The sequence below is a fragment of the Chelonia mydas genome, chromosome 25 (assembly GCF_015237465.2).
Source record: "Chelonia mydas isolate rCheMyd1 chromosome 25, rCheMyd1.pri.v2, whole genome shotgun sequence".
Classification (NCBI taxonomy): domain Eukaryota; kingdom Metazoa; phylum Chordata; order Testudines; family Cheloniidae; genus Chelonia; species Chelonia mydas.
The window spans coordinates 8,124,971-8,135,118 of record NC_057858.1 but is presented as its reverse complement, the minus strand read 5'-3'; positions in this window follow the sequence as shown (position 1 = coordinate 8,135,118).

Sequence of the window (10,148 nt, the reverse complement as noted above, 5' to 3'; positions counted from 1 at the left end):
TTGAAAGGAAAGCGTAGCTCTCTAGAGAGAGAAAGGTAAGCCATGACTAAATCCAGCTCCTCTGGTCAATGTCACCCCGTCCCTGTGAATGTTCTGGCCCTCGTGATATGTTGATTGCAGCCGTTGTGTTTTTTTAATTGGAAACAAAACACTGAATGTAACACGTTAACGTCTCGCTGGCAAATTTATGGCGGAACTAGGGTCCTAAGGAAGGTTTAAATTAAACTGAATTGTTTAAAGCTGCTGCACAATTTGTCCTGATTTATCACGCCAATAAAAACCGGGAGTGAGTGGTGCCTCTGGACCCCAGAGTGGGTGGCTGGGCTTTTGTATTATAAAGAGAGGCTGCTGGTTGTTGGCGTAACTTGAAAATAATCAAGGTGAACACGGGGGACACTAAGGGGTCCCTGATTCGATGGGGGAAGGGAGAGGAGGCCAAGGGCTGATGCAGGTGAAGTTCAACTGGTGGCCTTGGAAAGCCCTCCAAAAGTCAGGACCCTTCTCAGAACTTTAACCGTCTGCAAACTCAGGCCGGGGGCCTCCTAGAACCCGGTTTGTTCTTCAGATGATCCTGAGATGCAACTTCAGCACCTGCATCTGGACCCCCAGCTTCCCCAGAGTTCAGGGGTCTTGACTCAAGGGGATCAGTTCAGCCCTTTCCAAAGAGATGGACCCAGTGGCCAAGGTCAGCTCCAGATCTCCACTTACTTGCCAAAAGGGAGTCAGAACTCCTGGGTTCTGTTCCTGGTTCTCTGCCCCAGCCTCCAGGGCCGGTGGCTGGCTTGCTGTAAGATGGGGGGCGATAATGTCTGTGCATGTGTATAAACACTCAGAAATCTACAGCTGCATAATGCCAAGTCGATATCTCTTCTTATTGCCACGAGTGACAGGCTTTGGGGCAGGTTTCCTCCCACGATCCCACAGTGCGTGGCCCCCTTTCCAAGCTAGAGATCAGTAATAGGTGCTGTGGGAGCAGAGAAAAAGGGGGAGCAAATAAGAGTGAAAAGCATTTGCCGTTGGCCCAGTCCCACCTACAGTTCACAGGGCAGCATCCGTGCAGGGGCCACCGGCTGTGCAGCAGCCAGCCCGTGAGGGGCTTCCAAGCCGGTGGCCCGTCACAGAACAACAGGGCAGCACATTCCAATGGGCCCGTAGCTGGGCACCTGTGCCACTGGGCAGTGGGGGAGGGTAGAGATCGTGGGGCCTGATTCTCTCTCACTTACACCACTCGTACACCCCGGTGACTCCACCGGCTTCGGGGGGTTGCAAAAGGCAAATCAGGGCCAGTGGCTGGACCGATCTCCACCCCTGCTTGAGCTCGTCCATGGAAAGAGATGCTGGTGCCAGGCACCCTAGCATCACAGGGAAGCTAATGGGAGTTGAGGGCATTCAGTCCCTCGCAGGATCAGGCCCCAGACGCACTAGGGCTGTTATTATTACTGGCAAACCAGCCCTTTCCCTAACCCAGCCAGCCAGTGAAACACACGTTCACGGAGTCCCCAGCAATGCCCCCGAGCCCAGAAATGTCCACACCATTTCCACTGCACGTAAGAGAAACTGAAGTCCCAGCGCCAGGCAGCCACCCCGGCTAGCCCCAGGTGCTGGTTTACTCTGTCCCTGGGCCGTCAGTGCATCCTGGTGACATGCCTGCAGGGTCTGGCAGGGGCTAGCACACAGGGAGCTGGCCTTCTGTTGTTCTTTCCACCTCCACCTGGCTTCTGTTGGGAACAGAGCAACCATCAGCCAGAGCGGCCGCAGGAGCCTCTCAGAACTGGAGCGGGTGTCTGGGGCTACAGCGAGACGGCCCAAAGCACACAGGAGCAGACCCTCCTAGCTCCATTGAAGGGGATGCCCCAGGGGGCCTGACCCAAAGCCCACTGAAATCAATGGAAAGACTTGGGTTGATTCAGTGGGTCTTGGATCAGGCCTCTCACCAGGCCATACACAGTCTCCTAGAGCAGTGACTGCCCCGTCTCTGCCCCGGGAGCAGCACGTCCCCGCTAGAGCGTGGCGCTGCTCGGACCTTAGGCCCCGCGTCAAAGCTGTCCCAGGTCGGTTACACCCACAAGCCCGTCAGCACAATGAGGAATGAGGCGTGGACGGGAGACCTATTAGATCATCCACCTGTGGGGCAGGAGGGCAGGACTGACCCCGCTTTTCCGAGCTTTGGGCCAGTCCAGTTTTCAGTGGCTCAAGTAGGGGGGCTTCTATCGCCAGCACAGAGCTCCCTGCTCCAGGGGGTGCTGGAACGCCAGCAGAGCTTCAGACTGTCCTGCGGTGGGTCCAACTCCTCCTTCGTCTCCTCTGCGATACAGCTGTCCCATCTCCTGCCCCCCCTCCCCCCGCTGGTATCGGCCCTAGGCACCCTCCCTGCTGCATCTGGGAAGCTGCATTTCAGGGCCTTGTAGTGGAAGTCATTGACCGAGCGCCCACCGGTGTCGGCAGCAGCACCATGGGGCCCTGGGACGCAGGCTTAATGTTTAGATGTCAAATATGCCTTGGATATATGTTGGTTATAGGTTACTTCTCTGCTCCTTTTAATCAGCAGACTGTCCCCTCTCCAGGCAACTAATCACCCCCATGCATATTCCAAACTGTTAGCTTCCTCTGACAGCTACAGACAATGGGATCTATACGCCCATCTCAGCATGGGAGACGTCTTGTCTGGAGAGCAGAACGAAGCTGAAGTTGACGTAGGCGAAAGGAAAACTTCAACCCTTGCCCAAGGAGTCTTTCCCAGCTAAGACTCCATAACTGATATGTGGACAAAACTCCCATTGCTCCTGGTCTAGCTAAAGAGAACTGCTACCAGGTGACAGACAAGAAAAACTAACTGCCTGTTTTCCTATGCAAAATGGCCATTGTGTCCCTGGAAATTACATTAAGTTTCACAAGGGAGTGGAGGCATTATAAATTACATAAGCTGTTTAAGGAATAATTTACTGCAGGACCCAGAAAAATCAAAGGCTCCAGAGACCAAACTTCCTGATACCCCAGAAGAACCCAAAGCCACCAGCTTTCCCCCCGACTGTGAAGCTGTACATGCCTCTGAAATCCAAGGGAGAGTCTTTCCATATGTGAATATCCTTCCAAGTAAGGTCTCTTGTATTGTAAGCCCTAAAGAATGAAATGCTTAGATGCAATCAAAGAACGGGCAAACTATGCCAAGCGAATTTAGAGGAACTAGAAGGATTTTTGTTTGTAGAACTGCAGAAGCAATAGGAACGGGCTGGCACAAGAAGGAAACACAACACTGAAGGACACAAGCACTAACCAGGATGTATCTTTGAAATATTAAAAGAATTTGCTTAAAGAGAGGGAAAATACCAATTGGTAGTGGGGCTAAAAGAGAAACAAATGGATAGAACAGATGAACCCGCAGGAAAGGGATCAAAGTCATGTGTTATACAACAACGCCGTCTATTGGCTAGCGACGGAAGCAGCAGACAAGCTGTTTGGCAAGTGTCTAATACAAATCGGTTCTGAAACCAGCATATAAACCAAGAGGACACCGTCTGGGACCCCTGAGTTGACTGAATCCACAAATAAGCTGCAGAGTCCAGAAGTGCTATCAGACACTTGGGCCAGCCTCCTAGACAGCTCTCCCCTGTCTGGGTTACCAGGACGGAAGCAGTGTGATTTCATTTCACCGATTGTATTTCGCTTTGTGTTCTTTAAAATCAGTACCTGACGGTTCCCTCCTTCAGTCTGCACTCTCCCCACTGACATACCAGAACCCATATTTTGGATTTTAATTTGGAACTCAGCCAGCGGTTCTCAAACTTTAGCAATGCAAGGACTCCCATTTTGATTTATAATTTTTCAGGGACCCCAAGTTCCCCTGCTCAGCCCTTGCCCTGCCCCCTTACCCAAGGTCATGCCCCTGCCCCGCCCCTTCTCCAAGACCCCGCCCCCGCTCACTCCCCCCCCATCGCTCGCTCTCATAGAATCATAAAAAGAACAGGAGTACTTGTGGCACCTTAGAGACTAACCCATTTATTTGAATGTAACCCTTCTGCCCGTCAGAGTTGGCAGCAACAAGGGCCGGGTTCAATATCTAGGGGATCCATTCCAATAACACAATGCAAACCGGCTCGAGCTCCCACCCAGTGACCTGGGACAAATATATACCACCCCCGCTGGGCGCCTCCAAGAGGCAATACTTCCCCTCTCGCAAGCACCTAGTCTGAGTGTAGCAAAAAGCCTTTTAATAACAGAGAGAAACAATGTGGCATTATGTTGGGGAAACACCACCAACAGGATTCATAACACAACCCATGAGCAAAAAACCCACCCCAAGCAAATTGGGGCATGCCCTTTCCCTTCGGTTCTTGAGTCCAGCAACTCCAAATCACCCAAAGTCCCAAAATTCCAATGACCCAAAAGTCTCTGTCCCTGGTCAGGGCAGCCCCAGAGTTAAAAAATTTATCTACAGAGCTTTACCTCCCAACCGGGGTGGAGATGGGGGCGGAGGTAAGAGGCACCTTACATGATCTGAAGCTGACCGCCCCACAGCTCCATAGGCCTTCGCTCCGCTCCGCCAGCCGCCCCACAAACTGCTTCGCTCAGCTCCACTCTGTGACCCACATGCAGCTCCCGCCGTCCCACGAACTGCTCCACGTCCCACCAGCAGCTCCCGCCGTCCTATGAATTGCTCCACCAGCCTGTCCACAAGGCACTCCAGCCATCCCACAAACTGCTCCACAATATATCTTCAGGCTCCCCCACTACTTAACACAACGCTCAGTGATTTCAGCTCTTTGGTGAATTCAGCTTGTAGTAGGGGAGCCTCAGTGCTGGTGCACCATTAGCCCAAAGTGAGCTCAGCAGCCTGTAACTAGGCTTCTAATGAAATCAAATCTAGCTCTGATATTCCACAGCTGAGAGAGAAGGAAGTGCAATTATCATGTAAGGCCCTCACCAAGGGGCCCATACCACCAAGCATAAATACTTGTCCCCAGCCCCTCTCAATTCACAGAGTTTTGGAACCCATGACCCTTGCCTAGCGAGTGCTACTTAGTTGATGGTGAGACCCTCCATCATAACAAAAGGCCAAGTACACTTCCAAGCACAGTTCCCATAATCAGGGTAATAACAATTTATTCTTCCTGCCCCAATAACAGAGACACTGGGGATCCCACAGCAGCCAAAGTGACCATTTGGGCAGCTATGGCCTCATTCTAGGCAGGGTGGGTGTGCCTATGCAAATGAGATCGGCCCCTGAAGTTCTTTTCCACAACTTGCCACACCTCACCACCAGATGTCAGGGTGGAGCTCATCCTGACACTGCTTACATGAGCATAAGCTTTCGTGAGCTACAGCTCACTTCATCGGATGCATCATAGAATCATAGAATATCAGGGTTGGAAGGGACCTCAAGAGGTCATCTAGTCCAACCCCCTGCTCAAAGCAGGACCGATCCCCAATTAAATCATCCCAGCCAGGGCTTTGTCAAGCCTGACCTTAAAAACTTCTAAGGAAGGAGATTCCATCACCTCCCTAGGTAACGCATTCCAGTGTTTCACCACCCTCCTAGTGAAAAAGTTTTTCCTAATATCCAACCTAAATCTCCCTCACTGCAACTTGAGACCATTACTCCTTGTCCTGTCATCCGCTACCACTGAGAATAGTCTAGATCCATCCTCTTTGGAACCATCTTTCAGGTAGTTGAAAGCAGCTATCAAATCTCCCCTCGTTCTTCTCTTCCGCAGACTAAACAATCCCAGTTCCCTCAGCCTCTCCTCTTAAGTAATGTGTTCCAGTCCCCTAATCATTTTTGTTGCCCTCCGCTGGACTCTTTCCAATTTTTCCACATCCTTCTTGTAGTGTGGGACCCAAAACTGGACACAGTACTCCAGATGAAGCCTCACCAGTGTCGAATAGAGGGGAACGATCACGTCCCTCGATCTGCTGGCAATGCCCCTACTTATACATCCCAAAATGCCATTGGCCTTCTTGGCTACAAGAGCACATTGTTGACTCATATCCAGCTTCTCGTCCACTGTAACCCCTAGGTCCTTTTCTGCAGAACTGCTGCCTAGCCATTCGGTCCCTAGTCTGTAGCGGTGCATTGGATTCTTCCGTCCTAAGTGCAGGACTCTGCACTTGTCCTTGTTGAACCTCATCAGATTTCTTTTGGCCCAATCCTCCAATTTGTCTAGGTCCCTCTGTATCCTATCCCTACCCTCCAGCGTATCTACCACTCCTCCCAGTTTAGTGTCATCTGCAAACTTGCTGAGGGTGCAATCCACACCATCCTCCAGATCATTAATGAAGATATTGAATAAAACCGGCCCCAGGACGAACCCTTGGGGCACTCCACTTGATACTGGCTGCCAACTAGACATGGAGCTATTGTTCACTACCCGTTGAGCCCGACAATCTAGCCAATTTTCTACCCACCTTATAGTCCATTCATCCAGCCCATACTTCCTTAACTTGCTGACAAGAATACTGTGGGAGACCGTGTCAAAAGCTTTGCTAAAGTCAAGGAACACCATGTCCACTGCTTTCCCTTCATCCACAGAACCAGTTATCTCATCATAGAAGACAATTAGATTAGTCAGGCATGACTTGCCCTTGGTGAATCCATGCTGACTGTTCCTGATCACTTTCCTCTCCTCTAAGTGCTTCAGAATTGATTCCTTGAGGACCTGCTCCATGATTTTTCCAGGGACTGAGGTGAGGCTGACTGGCCTGTAGTTCCCAGGATCCTCCTTCTTCCCTTTTTTAAAGATGGGCACTACATTAGCCTTTTTCCAGTCGTCCGGGACTTCCCCGGATCGCCATGAATTTTCAAAGATAATGGCCAATGGCTCTGCAATCACATCCGCCAACTCCTTTCGCACTCTCGGATGCAACACATCCGGCCCCATGGACTTGAGCATGTCCAGCTTTTCTAAATAGTCCCGAACCACTTCTTTCTCCACAGAGGGCTGGCCACCTCCTTCCCATGCTGTGCTGTCCAGTGCAGCAGTCTGGGAGCTGACCTTGTTCGTGAAGACAGAGGCAAAAAAAGCACTGAGTACATTAGCTTTTTCCACATCCTCTGTCACTAGGTTGCCTCTCCTCCATCTTCACTCACTTTCACCAGGCTCAGGCAGGAGACTGGGGTGCAGGAGGGGGTGTGGGCTCCAGCCAGGCAGTGCTGACATCTGGCGACTCCCAAAAGTGACCGACATCGCTCTGGCCGTAGCTCCTAGGCGAGGGGGAGTTCCCGGCCAATGCTGGCGCTCAGGGCGCGGGGCACAGGCAGCACACAGAGACCCCCCCAGGGGCTGCAGGGACATGCCGGATGCTTCCAGGAGCAACGCAGAGCCAGGGCAGGTAGGAAGCCTGCCTTAGCCCCACTGCGCCACCGGCCTTTTAGCGTGCAGGAGGCACTGGGAAGGAGGGGGAGGAGTTGAGGGAGGGAGGAGGAGGAGTTAATCAGTAGGGCCTGTGAACCCCCTGGAGTACTTTCAGGGACCTACTTTGAGAAACGCTGAACTAAGCCATGCTATATATTTATGATTATGTGAATGTTTCTCCTTCGTCAGTCCAAGTACATTGGCCTAAGAGCACTTCGAGCTTCAAGCAATTGCCTTTGATGCTTCAAACTAGCCCCTTTCAAACCAAACTCTACAAACGACATGTGCATAAGAGCGATTGAAAGTCAAAGTGCAACTTTACTCCTCGGAGAATTACTGGAAGTGTCATAAATGCGCTAGAGATACTAAAGAATTGGTAATTGGTGATGAGTAACGGCAATATGAAATCCTGGTGTTTGCATAGTTCCTTGATATCACTGCATGGTCCCCACACTGGCCTACAGTAACTGCTTACAGGCTTCATGTGTCGTTTATGCTTAGTACCTGCCTAGAACATTTGTTGTACCTGCACTGGATCAATGAACTGTGGGTTATATACTGATGTGGTGCTGGGTGAATTAATACACTGTTGGTTGGTTAAGAAAAACTAACTGTCCTGATCTGAGAAATACGGTCCCCAAGGTAAGATTTGAAAAGAACCCAGCCTTAAAATCAGTAGGCTAGCAATCCCTGGACTCAATAAAACGGATTCTTCGAATTAAATTCCATCCCAATATTGGTTATAGCACTTATCAAATTGGCAAATTTAGCTTGTTAGATTCCAGCTTTAAAATCTAAACTGGCATTTCATCATACTCTCTCTCTCACACACACACACACACACACACTCTCTCTTTCTCTCTCTCTAGTGAAACAGGAAATCCTCACTTTCCTGTAGCCACTCAGTTTCACGTGACTGGCTGGAGGGCCATGCATGTGCTACGTGCAGTTCCTCTGATGTGTCACCAACAAACCCTTCCCCTCACACCCTGTTGCACCCATCAGTGTCAATATACTTCCCTATCCGAGACGGGGCCCAAAGCAAAGCACTGAACCCAAACCATCCCACTCAGATGGGGAAGCTCAGATCTGAACTTCATGGCGTGGGTTTATTTGTACACGCTGAGGCACCCTGAATCTGACCCCTTCCAAACTTTAGGGAAGTTTACTCACTTTGTTACACTCCAGTTTTGTCGGGGGGAGGGTTGTAAAATTACTCAGCTTTGCCCATTCAGCCTGGAATAAGCAGAAACAACATCCTGAAGCCAATGGATTGGGCCCGCTTCACACCAGGGCTGTATTTGGCTCAACAAGTCAGTTCCCACCGCAGTCCCATTCTCTGCAGACAGGAGGGCAGACGCTGACCCAATCCTGTCAGGTGCTGAGAGCCCTCAGTCCCCTTGAAGTCAGTGAGAGCTGAGGGTGCTCAGCCGGTGGATCGGAACCCTTTGGTCTCTTTCCAGAAGCCATTGTGTGTGTATTCAAGTGGCTGAGATGCAACATGCTCTCGGAGTTGCTATGGCAACTTAGCCCCGAATAAGAGGAAACAGCGGTATAGAAACCTCCATGTCCGTTCCATCGCCCTCCTCCTGGGCTCTGAGAAGACGTTACCAGCACAGCCAGAGTTTCAGTGCCCCGGTGCACCTCGCGGGGTGGTTGTCTCCGCCCATCCCCACCCCGAGGGCTGACTGTGGGGGAATCATACGATATCTGCAGCAGGAAAATTAGCTCAGGTTCCTGTGGATCACTCAGGATGTCGGGGCGCTGGGCTGGGGCTGGGCCGTTCTGAACGTAAAGTGGGGTTTCAGCTGTTTAATCTCCCCCCCCATTTCATTAGCCCCACTGTTCTGAGGAGCTTCCCTTCTTTTCAGGGGCTCCTGCTGATTTCTAAGGGTCTGATTTTCAAAGGCGCTGAGTCCTCCCAACTGCAGCGGAAATCAATGAGAGCTAAGGCGCTCAGCACTTCTGCAGATCAGGCCCCTCAAGTCATATGGCTTTGTGGGGCTGACCTGCGGAAGCAGGGTGGCTAGAAGCTCTCTCCTCGTCCGACGCGCCCCATCATCTCTGGATGGCTTGGGCAGGAAGGCAGCCCCGTCTCGGGGAAAGATTGGCGGTGGCCATTCACCATTGGTCTCCCTGATATTATTTCCTGGGGCTTGGAGGAGTCAGGCAAATCCCTTGTAACTGGAAATCCTGATCATTTTTACACAGCCAGTGCATTCGTTTCACTGGGGCCACGAACGTAGCCAGAGCTGCATAAAGGCCCCCGATAGCCCCAGTTCTCAGCCACGGCCGTGCTCGGCTATACTGGTGTGTGACCGACACTCTATTCCCATACCTCCTCTGTACCAGCCCCCACTGCGGCCCACCTCCCATTCAACCAGGTAGGCCGGAGTCAGCAAGGGGCCTGGGTGCCGCGTGCGAGGCCCAGAGCGAACGCTGGGGTGGGCCAGACTCCAGGGCAGATCAGAGCGCAGGGAACTGAACCCCAGCGTGGGGAGGTCTCAGGGCCAAACGCTGCTCGCCGGTACAGCAGGGTGACCCCAGTGGGGTTACCTCTGATTTGCACTGGTATGAGCTGCATGATCCCAGCCTCCAGCTAGGAAAGCGGCATCAGAAAAACAAGGGAACCTGTCACTCCATGTTTCAGAGTAACAGCCGTGTTAGTCTGTATTCGTAAAAAGAAAAGGAGGACTTGTGGCACCTTAGAGACTAACCAGTTTATTTGAGCATGAGCTTTCGTGAGTTCACTCACTGCGCCCCCCCGCCCCATTATGTAGAGACCTTCCTCCCTGCCCC